The 18,756-nt window shown below is 44.4% G+C and overlaps 1 protein-coding gene across 1 annotated transcript in view; it reads left to right on the forward strand.

Moving 5' to 3' along the window:
• Window positions 1–1,192: 1,192 nt before the first annotated feature.
• Window positions 1,193–18,756, forward strand: part of TACC1 (transforming acidic coiled-coil containing protein 1) — an 875,899-nt gene continuing 858,335 nt past the window's right edge. Inside the window, exon 1 of the mRNA XM_078666332.1 lies at window positions 1,193–1,252. The gene's annotated coding sequence lies outside the window, so the exon portion shown is untranslated. The remainder of the gene's footprint in view (window positions 1,253–18,756) is intronic.

Consider the following 18,756-nt stretch of genomic DNA (forward strand, 5'->3'; position numbering starts at 1 on the left):
CTGTGTAACCCACTGCTGGGATCCTAAAACCTTGTGAAAACCCCTCCTGAAGTAGGGTGGCCGCTGCATGGTCAGGGTATCTATTTAACCATGGGATCAATGCTAACACATCTATTGGTGTGGGGGGACCCGGCTCGTCTAAGTTACTCTGGCTTCCCCCTTCCCCTATGACCAAGGTTGCCTTGCTTAGACCTGCAGGTTGTCTCGGGGTGGGACGGGTGGCCACAGACTGCACATGCATGCCTAAATCTACAGGTGCCCTGGGCTCTCGTGCAGGAGCGCAGGGCACAACAGGCAGTGGGGGAGCGTCCAGGGAACAAGAGGGTCTCCCGGGCGCTCCCCGCCTCTTTATTCCTAAGGGGCCCGAGGGGGGGTGGCTACGCCCCCCACCCGGCTCCCTCCTGCGGCCCGCCCCCCTGACCCGGAAGTCCTATAACGACATCCGGGCCAGGGAGGGCGCCACCCAATCGGCGGTGAGGCGCGCCCAGAAGGGCACGCCCCACCACCGAGAGGCCTGGAGGGGGAGGTGGTCGCCGCGCCGCCATGCGGGCAGGGGGGCCAAGAGCCCCCCCTTTTCATTTGGCATGTGTAATCCTACGTATGCTCAGCTGCACACTCTAAAATGGCCGGGGCGTTCTCTTCAATGCGGTCATCGGCTCTACAAACCTTCCTCACAATCCCAAAAATGTCTGTATCCGTTGACTTCAGTGACATCACCCTCCAAAAGCCCTGAACTTCATGCGCCGCCGCACGTGGTTAAAAGGCATGGCCTAGAAAATGAATACTTTTGAGCTATGCATCATTTGTATGGTTACTGTGGTAATGGAAAAAGGTTTTTGTAAACGAGTGGTGTAAGTGCGTTCCTTCTAATAGTTAACGACAAAATGGATATATCCTGGAAACAGGTAAAAGTGTACCACATCTTGACTGGAGATAATTCGTAAGTAAGGAATCTACAAGGCAGGTCTGACGAAAGTCGCTCGCGAGCTCCAGCTCTGAGCAGCGGAGAGCCTCGCGCACATAGGAAAGACATTTTCTTTCCAGTGGTTTTGAAAACGTGAGCCAAATATTACATAATTTCCCTTTCCTCTCACCAAGAAAGTGACTTCAGATATCATGCACTCCCTCGTCGTCACCGCAATTCCAGGCAGCCTCTTCACAGGAGCACAGCGGGAGCCGCCTTTTCAAAGTACGGGGAAACTGCGTTTGTGATCGGAGAAGAGAAAACCTCGGCAGAGCAGCAGAAGGAAAGGTAAGACTTTAAAATCTGATCATAACCTAGTAAAAGAACAGGGGAAACTGGTGTGAGACAGATAGACCTCTCACAAATAAAGTTATTACATTTGTGTCTCACAAATAAAGTTATTACATTTGTATTGCTATCTGACGTATATCATGCTATAATATTTAGTATGCTATGCTTAGTTGTGTCATGCTATTATATGTTATATTAAAATCTTCTTTACTATTTAAGCTGTTATGCTATGCTATGAATTATTATGCTTTGTTACTTAATGTTATTGTTACGCAATGCTATGGTTTTTTTAAAGAGTTTTTTTATAGCGCGAACTAGACCTGAGACATCGGGTATCAGAGCGCTTTACATGAACACCAGTTTCGCTACAGAAGGACACATTCATTTTTGTTAGGCACGGGAAGATTTAGTGATTTGCCCAGAATCACAGGATGTTGAGCGGAGTTGCCGAGACTCGAACGCGGCTCCCCAGCTTTGAGGCCCCCCTTCTATCCTAAGGCTACATCCTCTACCCAGCATGCTCTCTGTGTTGGCATACAGAGCAGGTGTACACCACAAGGGCACTCTTGGCACCGACAGAAGAAATTACATCACTGTGTTTTACTGTTGTCACAAATGTCAATTTACCTGAACTTGCTGTAGAACTATGGGTCAAATGTACTAACTGTTTTAACAATCGCTAACCTACTGATTCGAAAAATTAAAGGGCTTTTGATGGCGAAATAGTTGTGTTTTATGTGCTAAACCCATTTTACGAGGTAGTAAAGTTTTAGTGACTCCTAAAATGGGTTTAGAAATGGATACACAATCGCAATTTAGAAGGGGCATGTGGTGGGGATCCGTTAAAAATTGCTATATAGTACTACTCTATGGGTCAAATGTATAAGGGGATTGCGCTACCGGAACATCACTTTTTGGGACGTTCTGGTGGCGCAATGCCCTGCACCATATTTCCAAAGCGATGTTAGCCGATTTGCATTGATTAACGCAGCTTTGTGAATATGGTACCCTTTAAGGGGTGTGCAATGGGTGATGCTGTGGGCATTCCACCTCAACACCCATTGTTTTTTAACGCTGCCCCAGATTTACAAATATGTGTAAAGCTGAGGCAGGGCCAAAAAATAATGGCATGCAAAAGCCGGTGTTAGATTGGCGCAACAATGACATTTTTGCTTTTCTATGTGTGCTGTGTTCTGCACTATGGTGCCAGGGAGTCTGTGTTGGTGCTAGGCACCTATTTTTAGCACCAGCACTAGGGAAAACACAAGGGTGAGCCGTATTCTTGTAAATACGGTGCATGCCTGTGTTTTCAAAATGAGCAGAGCGGCGCTGCAAAATTTTACGAGGCGCAGCACCATTTCCTTATACATATGCCTCTATGTATCAATGGTTTGAGTTACCAACTCCCACGTTAGGTTGGTTACTCATTCAGAAAAGGGAATGGGTCTCCTTCCCTTTTGCAAATTAGAAGGGCAGCTTCAGGGAGAGTAGGCAATGGTGCAGGGGGCCTCTGACAACCCTCAATAAAGTTTTTATGGAAATCGGGGTGCTTCATAAAAGAAATCAGTTTTGAAATACTAAAGACAGGCATGGCGGTCTGCTTTCGATTGCTGTCTTTAATGCCAATGAAGGAGTCTCAATTTGTGACTTGCCTCATAAATATTCATCAGGTAGTTCATTGTGCGACCCCTTCTGATACTGTATTTTGCAAACTAGCCTATTGCTAGTCAGTTAGCAAATTAAGGGGCATATCATCAAGGCCATGCGATAATTATCGCTCAGCGCACTTAGCGCGAGGATAATTATCGCCGGCCAACTCTGAATTTTATCGCGGAGATAGCGTGCTATCAGCAACACTTATCTCCAAAGCGATAAAATTCAGAGCGCAAATTGCCAATTGTGGGATTATCGCTGGAAATACAGCGATAATCACACAAGGTTTGGGGAAATCTTGCTTATAGGGCAAGGCATACTTAGCCATGATATCTACCTTACATAGAATATCATGACTAAGTCAGTTTTGGAGCAGGCGTAAGGAAAGTAGCGGTAACAGAGGTTATCGCTACTTTGCTTGTGGCTCTGCAGGTTAGCGTGCCCATTGATAATTGGAGAAATGACGCTTAGCGACATTTCTCCAGTTATGTCAGGGCAGGAACGCCCACTTTGCATCTCATTAGAGATGCAAACATGGGCATTGGGGGAAAGGGCGATAATGCAAGGATTCACGCGATAGCGTGACCTTGCTGATTAGGCGATAAAATTATCGCCGCTTTCCGTCCAAAAACGGATGCTAAAGCGGCGATAATTTTATCTCCGGGGCTTCATGATATGCCCCTAAATTCTGGTCACAAACAGAGTTGCAATATGCAACTATTTTTGGTGACCAGTCTTTTCGTACATTTGGCCTTATATGTGTTTTTTGGGGGGGGTTCTGTTTTCATACATTGAATTGTAGGTATCTCTAGAAAGATGAATGCTAGAGTTTAAAAAGTGCTCTAGAAGCAAATGCTAGTTAGTTTGCCTAACCCATCGATGAAGTAATTGCGATTCCTGTGATGAACAAAGGATATCGGAAAGTGTGCCCAGTGGTTTGTTTACAATGACGGTCCTATGAGCTGATAACAGGCTGCACTTTTCAATTCCTGGAAGTGTGACTTCCTGGGGTCATTTCTGGAGTCAGGCTGTAGCATCATCAGTCCGACAGCTACCGAGATGATGCTGCCAGAATTCTAGGAATATTGTTAAGCTTCACTAGAAGTGCCCATCAAACCAGGAAAACAGCGTAAAACTAGGAAAAATGAACCAGCGCTGTGTAAGCATACGCTGTAAAAAAATGAAAAAAATAAATAAAAGGAAAACGTTACAATATTGTAATATCGCAACTACTGCCGTTTGATTAGCTCATTCCTCCTCCTGGTTTGACTTCTAACACTTGTAAGCTGTCCAGTGCTTAATTCTTTCTGGTGATGATCAGACTTTGACCTGGCCAGAGCAAAAGAGAGAAAGACAGAAAAGGGTGACAGAAGAAGGAAGAGAAATGCAGGAAACCAGGGCCAAAGGGAGAAAGTGTGGATAGAATGAACGGATGTATGACATTACAACGCATGCTTTTACCACGCATGCTTTTACTTCGCAGTTTTTACAACGCATACCTTTACAACGCATAGCGCTTTGGGGTGCTGGATAGTGAATGGTTTAATTTACTATTCCAACTCCAGTCCACGTGGATAGTAGGGAAGGTGTTGGATAGTAAATTAAATCTATTCCCTATCCTAGAGCGCCCCCCAGCGCAATGCGTTGTAATGGTTTGCGTTGTAAAAGTTGCGATGTTAAAGCACTGCGTGGTATAAGTTGTGTTGTAAAGGATATTTCCCGAATGAACAAGCAAGAATAAGATAGCGTGACAGGAAATGCAGGATGGTGATAGAAAGAGGCATGAGTGCAATCAAGACTAGGCCCCTTGGTATTCAGCAGGACCAGAATTTACCACCCTCAGTGGCAGGCTTTTGAAAAAACTTTAGACCACTACACTTATTTTTTTTTCACAAACTAAGCGCTTGGGCTATCAGAGGAATCATGCCTTTCCTAGCTGTCGGTAATTTGTGTTACCACAAATATTTTGGATGTCTTTGGAGCATGTTGATGCATTACTTTGGAGGTTGTTGAGCTAGTAGTGTGGTGCTGGATAAGTGGTTCACTTCTTGCCTCTGTGAGCGAGGAGAATATGGTGTGGAGAGCATGAATTCCACTGGTCAACCATACATGCTGTACTGAGCAAGTAGAGTTGCTTTAGAGGGATTGGTCTAGTGCTGCAGGCTGTATTTGTGTCATGTTGAAAGAGGAGTGCGGTCAATTTGGAGTTGAGGTGATAGTGCCTGTGAAGGAAGATTGGTGAGATGGGCTGCAGTCACTGAGGATTGATTTCTGTAGGGATTGTAGTCAGTATTGTGTTGGGAGATACAGGTTAACAATAGGCTGGCCTTTGGTGCTGTAGACTGTGCGATGAAAACTGGATCACATGTGTAGAGAGTAGGGATTAATGCTTTTTAGCAGGTGCTGCAGTAGTACTTTCAGTATTCATGTTTAAGGTTATTTGACTGTTTAAAGTTGTTATGGTGCAGTTTGGTGGTGCGGAAGAGTATGCCTACACTCTCATTAGGACGGTGGCCGCTGTATTGGTTGAATGAAGGTGTAGTGTACATCTGTCTATATTGTATCACTGGCTTTGTTGGCATAGAGTGGGAACTTTACAGACCTCAGAAAGCTATTTTTATGTGTCAGTCGAGTTGAATCACTCCAAATGTATCCCGGTACAATGTGCTTATTGGGGCGCATGCAGGGGGGCTCACACACCTTCAGTATGTGCTTTGCTGTGTGCAGTAGTGCCATGAAGGGCACCGGGGGGAATGGAGTTGCCCAATAGATCGTCAGCTCCAAATGTGTCAATTGAACGACAAATAATAATTTTTCTGAGCTGTACATGGCTGGAAGCATCGGTCTGTAGTCAAATAGCACCCACTGTGATACAGCCACACAAACTCTCCGCACTTAGGCACCCATCCGAGGAAATACATTTACAACCCGTCATAAGTCAATCAATCAATCAATCAATCAGCAAATTTGTAGAGCGCGCTACTCACCCGCTAGGGTCTCAAGGCACTTGGAGGGGGGAATCGCTACTGCTCGAACAGCCAGGTCTTGAGTTGCTTTCTGAAGGAGAGATGGTCCTGGGTCATCCGAAGGTGGGTGGGGAGGGAGTTCCATGTCTTGGCCGCCAGGTAGGAGAAGGATCTTCCTCCGGCGGTGGATTTGCGGATTCGTGGGACGGAGGCGAGGGCGAGGCTGGCAGATCGGAGCTGGCGGGTGGGTGTGTAGAATGTGAGGCTGCTGTTGAGGTATTTCGGGCCCATGTCGTGGAGAGCCTTGTGTGCGTGGGTGAGGAGTCTGAACGTGATCCTCTTGGTGATGGGGAGCCAGTGCAGGTCTTTCAGATGGGCAGAGATGTGGCTGTGGCAAGGGATGTCCAGGATGAGTCGTGCAGAAGCGTTCTGTATGCGCTGGAGTCTTTTCTGGAGTTTGTCTGTGGTTCCGGCGTAGAGGGTGTTCCCCTAGTCCAGACAGCTGGTGACGAGGGCATGGATGACCGTCTTCCTGGTTTCAGTGGGGATCCACCGGAAGATCTTTCGGAGCATGCGCAGGGTGTTGAAGCAGGAAGACGAGACGGCGTTGACTTGCTTGGTCATCGTGAGGGAGGAGTCCAGGATGAAGCCCAGGTTGCGTGCATGGTCCGTTGGCTTGGGTGCGGTGCCCAGTGTAGGGGGCCACCAGGAGTCATCCCAGGCGGAAGGGGATGGTCCGAGGATGAGGACTTCCGTCTTGTCTGAGTTCAGTTTCAGACGGCTGATCTTCATCCATTCCGCGACGTCTTTCATTCCTTCCTGGAAGCTGGCTTTGGTGGTGGCGGGGTCGTTGGTGAGGGAGAGGATCAGCTGGGTGTCGACAGCGTAGGAGATGATGTTAAGGTTGTGTTGGCGTGCGATGGCAGCGAGAGGGCTCATGTAGACGTTGAAGAGGGGGGGCTGAGTGAGGATCCTTGCGGGACACCGCAGATGACTTCGGTGGCCGTGGATCGTAACGGGGAGGCGGACTCAAAAATTGACCTAGAGATAAGCCGCAATATAATCGTATTTTGTTTTCTTGAACTCTGTATGTAATTAAGATATGTCTATCTATTTGTGTGTGTATATGCTGACAATTATGATTTGTTTAGCATTAAGGGCAAACACAATTTTTTGGGGAACTTCATTAAAGGTTTTAATTCCACACAACTCAATAATACTTACTTCATCAACTTTAGATGGCCAGCATGTAGTTAAAAACGTAAAGAATTCAAACCTATGCCTTTCAGCCTTACAGGATATATGTAGGTATTTACAGTGGGGCTGCAATAACTCAATGAGCTATTTTACCATGGTTGGAACTTGTGTTCAGGGCCGGCTCTAGGGTGGTGCGATCGGTGCCAAGGCACCAGGCGCTGACTTGGGGTGGGGTGCCATGTTTTTTATTTGAAAATCACGAGATGCCACGTTCCTTGACCGAGCAATTTTCAAGCATCAATAAAAATGTCACAATAACTTCATTGATGAATGTTCTTCGTGGAGAGAGACCAGAGCTTTGTCTGGTAGAGGAAGTTTTGACTCATCAAAGCGCAGAGGGTTATTATGCCTGCTGCAAAGAGCATGTCCCATTCAGACCACAAAGTGCATACACTATGAATAGGTCAATGGGTTATTGCTTTTGTCACAGAGATCCTTTTGTTACTTGCAGCTCAAAAGTTAAAATCCTATTATAGAGCAGTGAGCTATTAACTGTCTTCAAAGAGCTGCATGCAAACTGCAAGGAATATATTACAGCTACATGATTTTTGCCCAGTTTTCATTATCCTAATATTGCAAAAAGGGTTCCTTTGAGTAGAAATCAATTCTTATCATTAACGAAAACGCCTAACAATTGTGTGAATTTTTAATTCAGAATTTGTGCTTTTCCAGACCAAGGACTCTGAAACTATACTGCCTACCGGTATGGATGGCGTATGACTCCTAGACCTTGTAGTGTTCTGACACCTTAAACTGGTAGGAGTGGCGCTATAAAACTAAATGAATCTAAGAGACAGTGATTATGGAGACTTGGGGCATTGTCAAATGGTGGTAGTGAGGGAATCCGTGGCGAGGTGGTTTGGGGGGGGGGTGCCAACAAACATTGTCTCACTGGGCGCCACCAGTACTAAAGCCGGCTGTGCTTGTGTTGTCCAAGTTACTGGACATACAGAAGGGTCACCGTAAAAACGCACCTACGCAGTGAGCTACCTTAATAGAATACAAACGTGACTTGCAAGTGACAAACAATGCTCTTCAGCAGGCATATTAATCCGTTTTAGACTCATTTAAGATGATTTAAACCTATCACTAGAGATAAACACAGATCTCTGCAGCAAGAACTTTACCTGCCTGAGGTATCTAGCCTATGTTATACACTGATACTTGCGGGTCATCATTTTGCTTTGTCTATGCACCTTATTGCACATGATTGAAGAAGGTTTGCTGTCTTATTGCACTTTATTGCTGGTGTGATTTCCATTTCATCATCTAATACGATCATGTGTGAAATCGACATCCGGTCAACAGTTTGCTCTGTCTATGCACTTTCATATATTTTCAAGGACCCATAGTAATGAATGTCGTTCTACTCAAGTCTAGTCTGTATATGCACTTTACTATAATTTTAAGGAACCTGAGGAATCAATTGTTGCTTTTTAGATCTCCTGCACTTGAGTATGCTTTCAAGTTTTTTTTTAAGTTATTTATTTTGATTAGTGATAATAGTTACCCATGGTCCATATTATTTATGAACAATTGTACTCTTTTTTATTTGTAATTCATATTAATCATGGCTGATGATTGAAACGTTTTCTGCTGTAATTAAGTTTTTGTTGGTACCAAGTCTGCTCCAATAAATTAAATAAGCAAATAAATAAATAAATAAAAACACTTGCTGGATACATATGACTGTTTACTGAAGATGCTACCTTAATATTTGTTTGTTTGTCTGTTTGTGACCAATAAAATAAGCAGTACAACACTACAATTGCATTTTCCTTATCATTTACTTAGTGCGCAGAGTTTATATAGATCAGTCTCGGCAGCCCCTTAGACTGACTGCTATTGATTCGGCGCCTCGGCATTCTGCCCCTCACAATGCTATTTTTTCTAGATTCAGCCTCTATCTACGAACTGCTCCAATCAAATGTGCAGATCCATGAATATTTTTCCATTTTCTTTGCTGATCAGTGATGCTGAAATCTATGACTGGTGGGTTTGAGTTCTTGCTCTGTTTAACACTGCCATTGTGTTATAGGAGTTGTGTGAGTATCAACATGTTTAGAGATGTTGGTAAATGACACATTATCATCCTTTTGCCTCTTGGCACTTTGCTGATTGCTTGAAAATGTGATGTTGGTGTATCTAGTGATCTTGTATTTGCTCTTGATAGGTGTTGAGTTGTTTTAGTGCATTAAAATGCAGTACGACCTAGAGTTCACCGCTTTGGACCTGCAACACATTTGTTACATGTGCTATGAAAGCATTTCATACCCCACAGTCAGGCCGTTGGGGGGCAGTCAGCGGTTTCCTGGTGGACCGGAGGGATGGTGGCCGGGTTTGTACCCGTGGGGGACGGTTTTGTTACTGGGGGCCGGTCGAGCAGCAATCTGCCAGGGCTGGTCGCTGTTCCCTGTCCGGTCATGCCCACAGTGCAGTGCCTTTTAGCTGGAGGCTATACTACTCGTGCATTCAAAACCTGGCCAGTATAACAGATGACCATGCAAGGTCAAGTGTTATTAGAGACAGGTTCATTGATAGAATATTGCGGGTGGTAATCAAAATGAACTTTTCTTCGGGGGCGCTGGGTTAATTTGAGGAATTTATTAAAGTTTTAATCTTTGGGCCAACTGCGGTGGCAAACAACCACTTATAAACTTGAAAACAAAATGTAGGCATTTTTTGAATTTGTTTCCAACTTCTTTTTCCCAATCCTGGGGTTTTGTTCTCTGCACCAGCGAATACATTGCAAAGATTTTCAGGATGACTGGACCATGCCTGCATCCTTAAGGACAACCACAACAGACCTTTCTCTTCTGCAGTCAGTCAATCAAATCCATCAGGTCCCCAGACTCAGCTTTGAGTTCAAAGACATAAGATGGGAGAAAAAGCCACATCATTCAATATGGTGCATTCATGTTTTTCATTGTGGGCTTACATACAATCCGTGAGTCCAAGTTTAATGGCTGTCTGGTTCGGATAGCTCTATCATTTAACCCATCAGTTCATTTTTCTAGTACAAATTTCAAAAATTCTGCTAGATGGATTTACACCAAACGAAGCAAAGTCACTTCTTTGAGTAACGGTCTAGTTTCCTGCCTCCTTTGGTGTAATTCCAAGCACAATTTCCTGTGGGAATTAAAATGGGAAATGAATCTCTACGGATCTGTGCAAAACCTTACATGCCGAAACTGAGAAAAAATACCCTTTTTTGGAGAATTTCACGCAGATGTATGAAACAGTGTCAAAGATTTAATAAAAACAAAATGAATAGCTTTGGTTATAATCTGCTAATGCATGTTTATATAGAACCTCATAAATTCTCTTTTAAAAACACTGTTAAAGTACAGTTACAGTTATGAATTAAAACTAAAAACACAGTGAAATATGTCCAAATTAGCTGTGCAACCAATAACATAAATCAGCTGTGCAAATCATAACGTGCACACCAACTGTACTGCTCATCTTTAACGTAACAGATGCAATTTACAAATTTAGTAAATGATCTTTCAAATCAGGTTAAGCCCAAAAATAAGATAATTTGTATTGCTTTTGATGGCTTGTTTGGTTTTTTCTTTGGGGGTATTTGATATTGTTTTTTTACAGTTTTGAGGAATTGTTCCTACCAAACAGCCATATCTAAAGCTTTTCAACTTTATTTTTATTGATGAAATTTACTAGATGGCCACTCAATCTTTTCATTCCTAATCCTGGTATTCTCCCCATACCAGGCGCTCCTTTGTACTCAATGCATAAGGGTGCAAAGATGCTCAGGTGTGGATTGTTTTCATACGCATTTTGCAGCACCTCTCCTGTAACACTCTAGGTTATGTCCAATTGTTTGTGTCTTGCTTCCTTTCTCTTCTGTAGGAACCTCCAATACGTCTTGTAATGCACTGGCTTGTAGTGTCAATGCATGGTTGATATTCTGAAGTTGTAGAGTCCTCTCTGCTTCCTCCATAGCTTTTGGTCACATGGCCTTCAGGTCAATTGGTGTGCATGAAAACCCACCAAGAGTGGGCTACACCTAAAGGAGTGGTCGAATAAGCAGCAGTTCCCATTTGTTTTTTTTAATTATATTTAAAAAAAAAAAAAATCTTTCTTTTGTCTGATCTCCTTCATCAATGAGGCCTGTGCTGCCGGCATCAAAACATAATCCAACCTGGACAGGCTACCATGGGCACCCGAGTGGAAGGTAAACTGTGTCCGACCCGGGTGCATCACCCTCCAGCAATCAATCAAGCCCAGCGTTTCCAGGAATCCACTCAACCATGATTGGGTTCTTGCGAGATCACGGGGGGATGGCGGTCCACCACCCCAGAAACAACAGAATTGAAGTCTCCGCCCACGATCAGCATACAGTCGGGAAGTCCCAGAACCACCCTCCCCAAATCAGCGAAGGTCGAGGACTGCAAACCAGGGGAGACATATACCAGAAACAGCGTGAATGGTCTTCCCCTCCCACCTACCAATGAGGGCAGCATACGCCCTCTATCGTCACACATCACATTGTCAACCTCCAGGGGAAGGGAGTTCCGAACAAGAATACCCCTCCCCTGGAACCGGAGGTGAAACCAGCGTGGGCAGCAAGGTGGTATCCCCGCCTATTCATAGCATGACATGTGTTCCCAATCAGATGTGTTTCCTGCAGTAACACTACATCAGGGGAGAAACGTTTCAAGTATTGCAATACAACACCCCTTTCTATCCTGTCTCCCAATCCATTAACATTCCAACATAGAAGTCTCAACCCTCTACCCCCCACACCCGAAACCATAGCAGTGCCCTTCCCACCCGCAGCACAGCACCCAAATCAAATAGTAAATCAATACGTTGCCTTGAAAAAGAACCAAAACACACCCCAAACATTCCCCACAATCCCAGGAAACGAACGCCCCCCCACCCTGCACCCCTGCGTTAGACTCAAAAGCCACCCCAACTTGCAGTCTGCCTGTCGCCCTAACATAGAACTAATCTACAAGAAGAAACCCAGAGGAGGAAAGAATCCCACCCCCCCGCCACCTCTGGTTACACACATAAGTCTTAGAAATATGGGAGACGTCAAACCACAGTGACATTTCAGAAACAGTGTCAGAAACATGGGAGCTACTGCTCATTCCTGGTCAGGTTGGCCACCCTCAGCTCCGCCGGAGTGTTCCGTGCGATCTCGTCGCTCAGGCAAGGAATCAAGCCAGTCACTCACTCTGTCAGGGTGATCAAAGAAAAATGTCCGGTCCTCATATTCAATCCGTAGTCGGGTCGGGAAAAGCATCGCATATTTCAGTCCCATGTCCCTCAGTCTCCGCTTCACTCCTTGGAATTCCATCCTCTGTTTCTGAACAGATTGTGTGAAGTCCGGGTAGAAGCTCACAGTGGTATTCTCAAACTTTACCAGGCCACCCGTTCGCGATGCCTGCAGGATAGCGTCTCTATCCCTGAAATAGAAGATTCTAGCAATAATCGGGCGTGGTGAAGCACCGGTTTTAGGCTTACCACCCGGAACTCTATGCGCACGTTCCACGGCAAAGAATTTGCTGAGGCCTTTAGGAGCAAGATGCGTGAGGATGAGATCTTCAACAAGGAGATCCGTGGAAGAGGCCGTGGAATTTTCCGGAACACCGATGATGCCCACGTTATTGCGTCTCGCCCGGCTTTCATAATCCTCCAGTCGACGATTAAAGAGGTCATTAGAGGTCCGGAGATTACGCACCTCCGTTTGGAGGTCAGCGACATCCGTAGTGAGGCTGGAAGTCTTTAAGTCCAAGGATTTTACCTTTTCGTTGGTCTTAGATAAATCCATTCTGATAATATTGACGTCAATGGCAACTGTGTCGAGCTTGAGGGCGATGGCCTCATACTGTTGCTCCATAGAAGTCTTCATACCAGTGATGGCGCCCATGACGTCTTGCAATGTAAGATCAGCCAACATGGCGGGGTCTTCGGTCACTTCACCTCGATTCCTATTCGCCCCTCCGGGCAACACCTTAGGCTGGGTGTAGCAGTCCATGACGTTCGTTTGAACGGAACCGCCTCGGAGAGGGGTCTTGGTCTTATGTTTCTCGCTGTCGGGTTTGCCCGCCATGTCAGGTGGCAAGCCCCCCGGAGGCGCCCTGGACCTGGTGAAAATGGTTTGTGCGTTTTCCACCAATAGTACCAACAGCAAGCTATCGGGCATACGGCGGAGACCACAGACACACCGCCTTGGGCGCCGAGTGAAAATCCAAGGTCCGGACGCAACACAGGCTATTGCGACAGGATAGAGATGCGAGAGGGTGAAGACCCAAAAACGAAACTGAAAGTCAACTCGGGGCAGCAACCAAGACTCCGCAGCCGCTGTTGTTGAATTACAGCCTGGGCACTCAGACCACCCAAGGCCCGGAGGTGTCCATGGGCAGGCCACAAATGTTCAGAGTATCATAAGTTCGGTTCCCGGAGTTCAAATCGATTTCTGAAAACAGCTAGTATGTCAGCTGGGTTGCGTCTTCAATAGCCCGTCGATGTTGGCAGGATAATATTCAGGATAAATGCGGGAGGTGGCGAGGGTCTCGGGAGCCCTGGGCTCACGCGGCCATCTTGGATGCGCGCGTAGCTCCTCCCCAGCAGTTCCCATTTTAACTCATCTTTTCTCTCTGCTATAGAAAGGATCCTAAAAAATAAAACTTTACTCAGAGAACTACTATTTCTTAGTTTGGAGTAAATCCATTCGCTATTTTCCAAGACAATAGCATTAAAGTTATGTTTCAGTGGGCTTGAAAGAGTTAAATAAAAGAGATAGCTTTTAATGTGTGGGGAGCCCTCAAAGTTAGGTTTGCAAACTTTCTATGGATCTGCATTATAAAATAAAAGCCCTCATTAGACAAAGAAGCGTTTAGCACCTGTTGTCTATTTTGAGTCTTGGTACCAAAGTTTGGTCTGCAAACCCATTTAAACACAATTAAAATACCCATCAGGCTACAGTCCAGGTCCTTGCTATGCATATTTGAAGGCATTGGTACTGTGGGTTGAAAGTATGTGACAGATTAGTGTATTATTAGTAAATTAACACTTTTTGTCCCCCCCCCGAAACTCTACCTCATGTTGATGGATTTGCGTCCATAAAGGAGCTTTAGATCTGCCCTTCGAGCCATTGACTTGTTCACTTGAGCCTCTTTCAGACACCGTCTTCCTGGGTTGTTCATCATGTTTTGGTATCAGTCCATGATATTTCACAGATGATGATGGTATAAAAGTATTATTATTATTATTTTTTTGTTTTGTTATTGGCTGAATGATGTCTTTTAAGTGGTTCTCAGGACACAATGAAAAATTGGAGCTCATAAAATGTATAACACTTTACATATGCGGTCTGCATCTTAGCATGCAAAGTGCCCGGCAAACAACTCATAGCAGGGAGTGCTGAAATATTGAATACCAAGTGAGCAGTACTTTGTCCTGCTCACATAGTATTTTGTACGTAGTATACAAAAGCAGAAGAACCTAATCTTCCTTTCTGAGCAGGGTCTGTTAGTTAGACTACGGTGCTCAGTGTCCACTCTAAAATCTGTAGTGTTGATAGTCCCAGCTGCCATGCCACTGACCTTCCAGCCATGACACTATCCATGGCAGCCATCAACAGTGGTGACTTACCAGTGCATGACCCAGCCTATACATGCGTCATTACCATCACAGCTTTAGTTACCGGGAAGGTAGTGCCTGGGAGCTGTGCTGCTGATCTGTGCTGCTGTACAAGCCTCACGTGGGGGTAGCAGCCTAGCAACTCAACTCCTCATTTCCTTGCTACTTGCTTTAAGCAAAACACCCAGCAATACAGAGGATAAAGTGCAGAAACCAGTGAGAGGGCTACAGCAACTACATTGTGGGAAATAGCCTTTACAAGCAGGCATCACCACACAATGCCTTTACCATGAATCATTTGTCATGCATTGCCTGTACAACGCAATGCCGTTACCACACGTGCCTTTACCATGTATATACCTTTACCACGCATGGCTTTAAGAAGCTAGGTAAGTGTATTTAAGGTAAGTATGTGTGTGTGTATACATTGGTATCTGCAGATGTGGCTGCCATCTCCCCCGGTCCCATCATGTTTGAAACAACCTGCATCTAGGCCCAGAGAACTATCGCACTGGCTACCGGGCCTCACCCACCGACAGCTTCTACAACTTTATTCCCCGGAGTCAACCTTGCAACGTGGAACACACTACATGGCCCTTGGTGCCCACATGGGGGCACAGCATGCTACTACACATCCTCCCTGGCCCATCTGGTTGCAGTAAGTAGCACCTGAACCATGATCTTTGAGATCGGACTCCGCCGTGACTGCGAGCTTGGACCCCGCTGCAACTGCAACCCAGGGCTCCATGTGGGCCCACAATATCAGCCCCAGGCCTTACTTGCCCTCTTAATCTAGGGCTCAGACCCAATCCTAGTTCCATCACTCCACCAACAAGGTGTTCAAGATAAACTCATAAGAATCATCAAGAACTCTTATGAGGGTATGACCTGAAAGATTTTCTATGGAGGAAACCTCAGGGAAGCATTCCAAGTGAGGACCGGAGTCTGCCAGTGTTGTTTGCTCTCACATTTTTTCTTCCTGCTGGCCATAGACTAGACCGTGAACACATCCACAGCAATGAGACGAAATGGGATCCAGTGGACACCTTGGACGCAGCTCGACGACATGGCTCTACTCTCCCATACCAATCTGCAGAGGCAAGATAAGACCATCAAGGTGGCAGCCGCATCAGCACAAATAACACTTATACTGCCCCAATGGATGTTTGTGCTTCTGCTCTTCTTAACATCTCAGCTTCATGTATGTTATATGAATTTTTATATTTGACTTGACAGAGCAACTGTCTCACCGCATATTGTTACCAATTCTTTAAAATATAGCTAAAATGTGCTTTCCTCCACCAAGGAGAGCATTTCTCTCACTCACCTCATGACACTGGTTGTTTGCTGTATCATTCCGCTTTCTATGCTGTGATTGCATTGCAAAGTATGATGGATCGTTTTTACTCTAAAACAAAAAACTCTGAACAACCACACATTAAATCTTTGTTCTAAAAGCAATTGATTTCTGTTTTGTGTTTACACAACTGCAGTCTTTTTATTAATGTTCAGTCAGGACTCAAAACACAAGTCAGACCTATTGGTTTTCCCAGTTCTGGTTTACAGAGCACATACCTTCCACTGATTTGACCCATTAGCACTATCAATCTTAAAGTACGCATGAGGCCCTCCTGGCCTTTACATGCAGCCCATTGGTCAATACCAGCACTACGCTGCTATTTACTCAACTCAGCACTAACATTAAAAAGATTTGAAATAAACAGGCAAGCATTTATTTACAAGTTGATTGAAGTTAAAGACAGGAAGCAAGTTTAAGAATACCTTCAGTTTTAAAGCCATCTTGAAACAAATGTGTAAAAATATGACAGTATTCTCAAAACTCAAAAAGTGTATTTCATTAGCAACCCTGAAGTAAGCTCCATGGCGATAACCAAGAAGGATCTGGCTGGGAGTTTCAGAGATTCTTAGCTTATGGGCCTTCACACAAGCACCTCTTTGGGCCGACTAACATCCGAATTTCTATTATTGAAGGGTGTTTACTCCATAGAATTGGTACTAGACGATATACAGCCGTTTTTGGCAAAGAAACTTTATCAACAGTTCAGACATGGGGTACTGCCACTACGTTCATTCACAAAGAAATGGGCAAGCTCTGAATCAGAGAATTTCCCTGCATGTAATAAGGCAGTAGAAACAGACCTACATGTGCTATTCTTTTGTCAAACATATAAACGCCAAAGATCCCGATGGTTAAAACAACTTATAATAAATCTGGGATCTGGCCATTGTAGCGAGGTGTTTAGGGTTCTCAAATCTGATACACAATTGCCGATTTTTTTTTCTGTATCTCGATTTTTGTTCTCTATGTGGTGCACTGGCAGTGCTATCCTTAAAAAAAGGCCTTTGACAAGCTCCTAGTTAATCAATGTTTATTGCCCAGTGACCAAACTTAGATTGGTTTTCTTTTTGTGTGTCCATAGTAAGAATGGGGCTCTATGTGATTTGTTTTTATCTGTATATAAATTAGATAGACTTTATACATGATTAATTCATTGTATTTGTATTTTAACTTAAAGGTCAAGGAGGGATTGACTCTTTTATTTGTTTTTTAACATGGGAATTATGATGTATTTTATACACTACAAAAGAATGCAATTATTTATCTTATTTGTATTTAAAGAACTTTACTCTGTAAACAACGCTTTTATGGCTGTTCGCCAAAATAAAGTTTTTCAAGACAAGTATTTCATTAACATTTAGAACCATTTCACGTTAGCACATCAGACTATATCAGTGCATTGAGAAATATTTTTTCAAAAGTGATATTTTTCAAACAAGATTTTTGAAACATTTATGCTTCCACCCACCCTGACAACAAGGCCAGTAGCAAACAAAAAGGCAAGTCAGTCGTTTTGTGCACCCTTTAGGTGGCCTGGATTGCTAATATTCATGGATGTTAACGCGGGATTTCTGGTCTATTGTTGTTAATCCAGATCCCAATTCAGGTCGACTAAATCGTTGGTACCTGTCATTGAGTAAAAGGCAATCCACTACTAGGTTAATCAAGAAAGAACTTACGCCACTCTAAAGAACCACTTACCACTGGAAAAGGTTTAAAAGTTTATTATAAAACCAAAGCTATCTGGAGATACAAACATCTCAGAATGAGGTTCAAAAGATATACGGGTATCAAGATAAACATAAATTCCCTAAATGCTCGTAGTCGACAGAATAGAATTACCAAGACCAGCTCAAAGGTCATTAAAGTTGCAAGAATAGCTACGAGTTGCAACTTGAGAGTCATTTACAGAAAGGAAAATACAGGTTAGACTGTCCCTACACTAGACTAAGTGACATCCCTGCTTAACAAGATCTTTACCTAAAAAGGTGTCAGCCGTGGTGACTTCCAAAGAAGATCACACACTTCTCTTAGTCTTCGTTGTAAAATCGATCTCTCCAGTAAAACTATCTGCCTGACCCTCCGCTCTCTTAGGCTCCTCAGACCATCTGCTCTGCCTCCACCAAATACAAAATCACATTTCCAATAGGAACGCCCCTAGAGACGGCTCTCACGTGGTGTTGGTTCTGGCGGCAAATTCCATGCTGGTACTCCTCTGGACCCTTCGTTAAAGTTGACCTTGCTTCCCAGGCTCCTCTCGGCTGGTCGATACCCCCCAAGAAATTCCTGAAGCCTCCTCCAGGCCGGTGCCAGGCGTCTCTGAACAAAGCCAATTCATCACTTTCCTGATTAAACCCCCTCGCACCTGCAAACAGACACTTTCTCGGTAGGCCCCAAATTCCGGCCTCCACCATATCTTTAAGTCGTAAACCATGTAACAGGCTCTTCGTTCGTGCTCTGTGCGACCTCTCCTTAACGAGCACATGCAGATCAAAGAAGCGACTTTATCTTTTCAGGCCTACTGAAATTACATGAAACGGGCCTCTGCACTCTGCACATTTAATTTCTTTGTTTAAACAGTATTCTAACTAACACACATCTATTAAATGAAACACTTCTATTAAAACATATATTTCAATTCTATGATTAAT

Source organism: Lissotriton helveticus, chromosome 11, assembly GCF_964261635.1.
Source record: "Lissotriton helveticus chromosome 11, aLisHel1.1, whole genome shotgun sequence".
Lineage (NCBI taxonomy): Eukaryota > Metazoa > Chordata > Amphibia > Caudata > Salamandridae > Lissotriton > Lissotriton helveticus.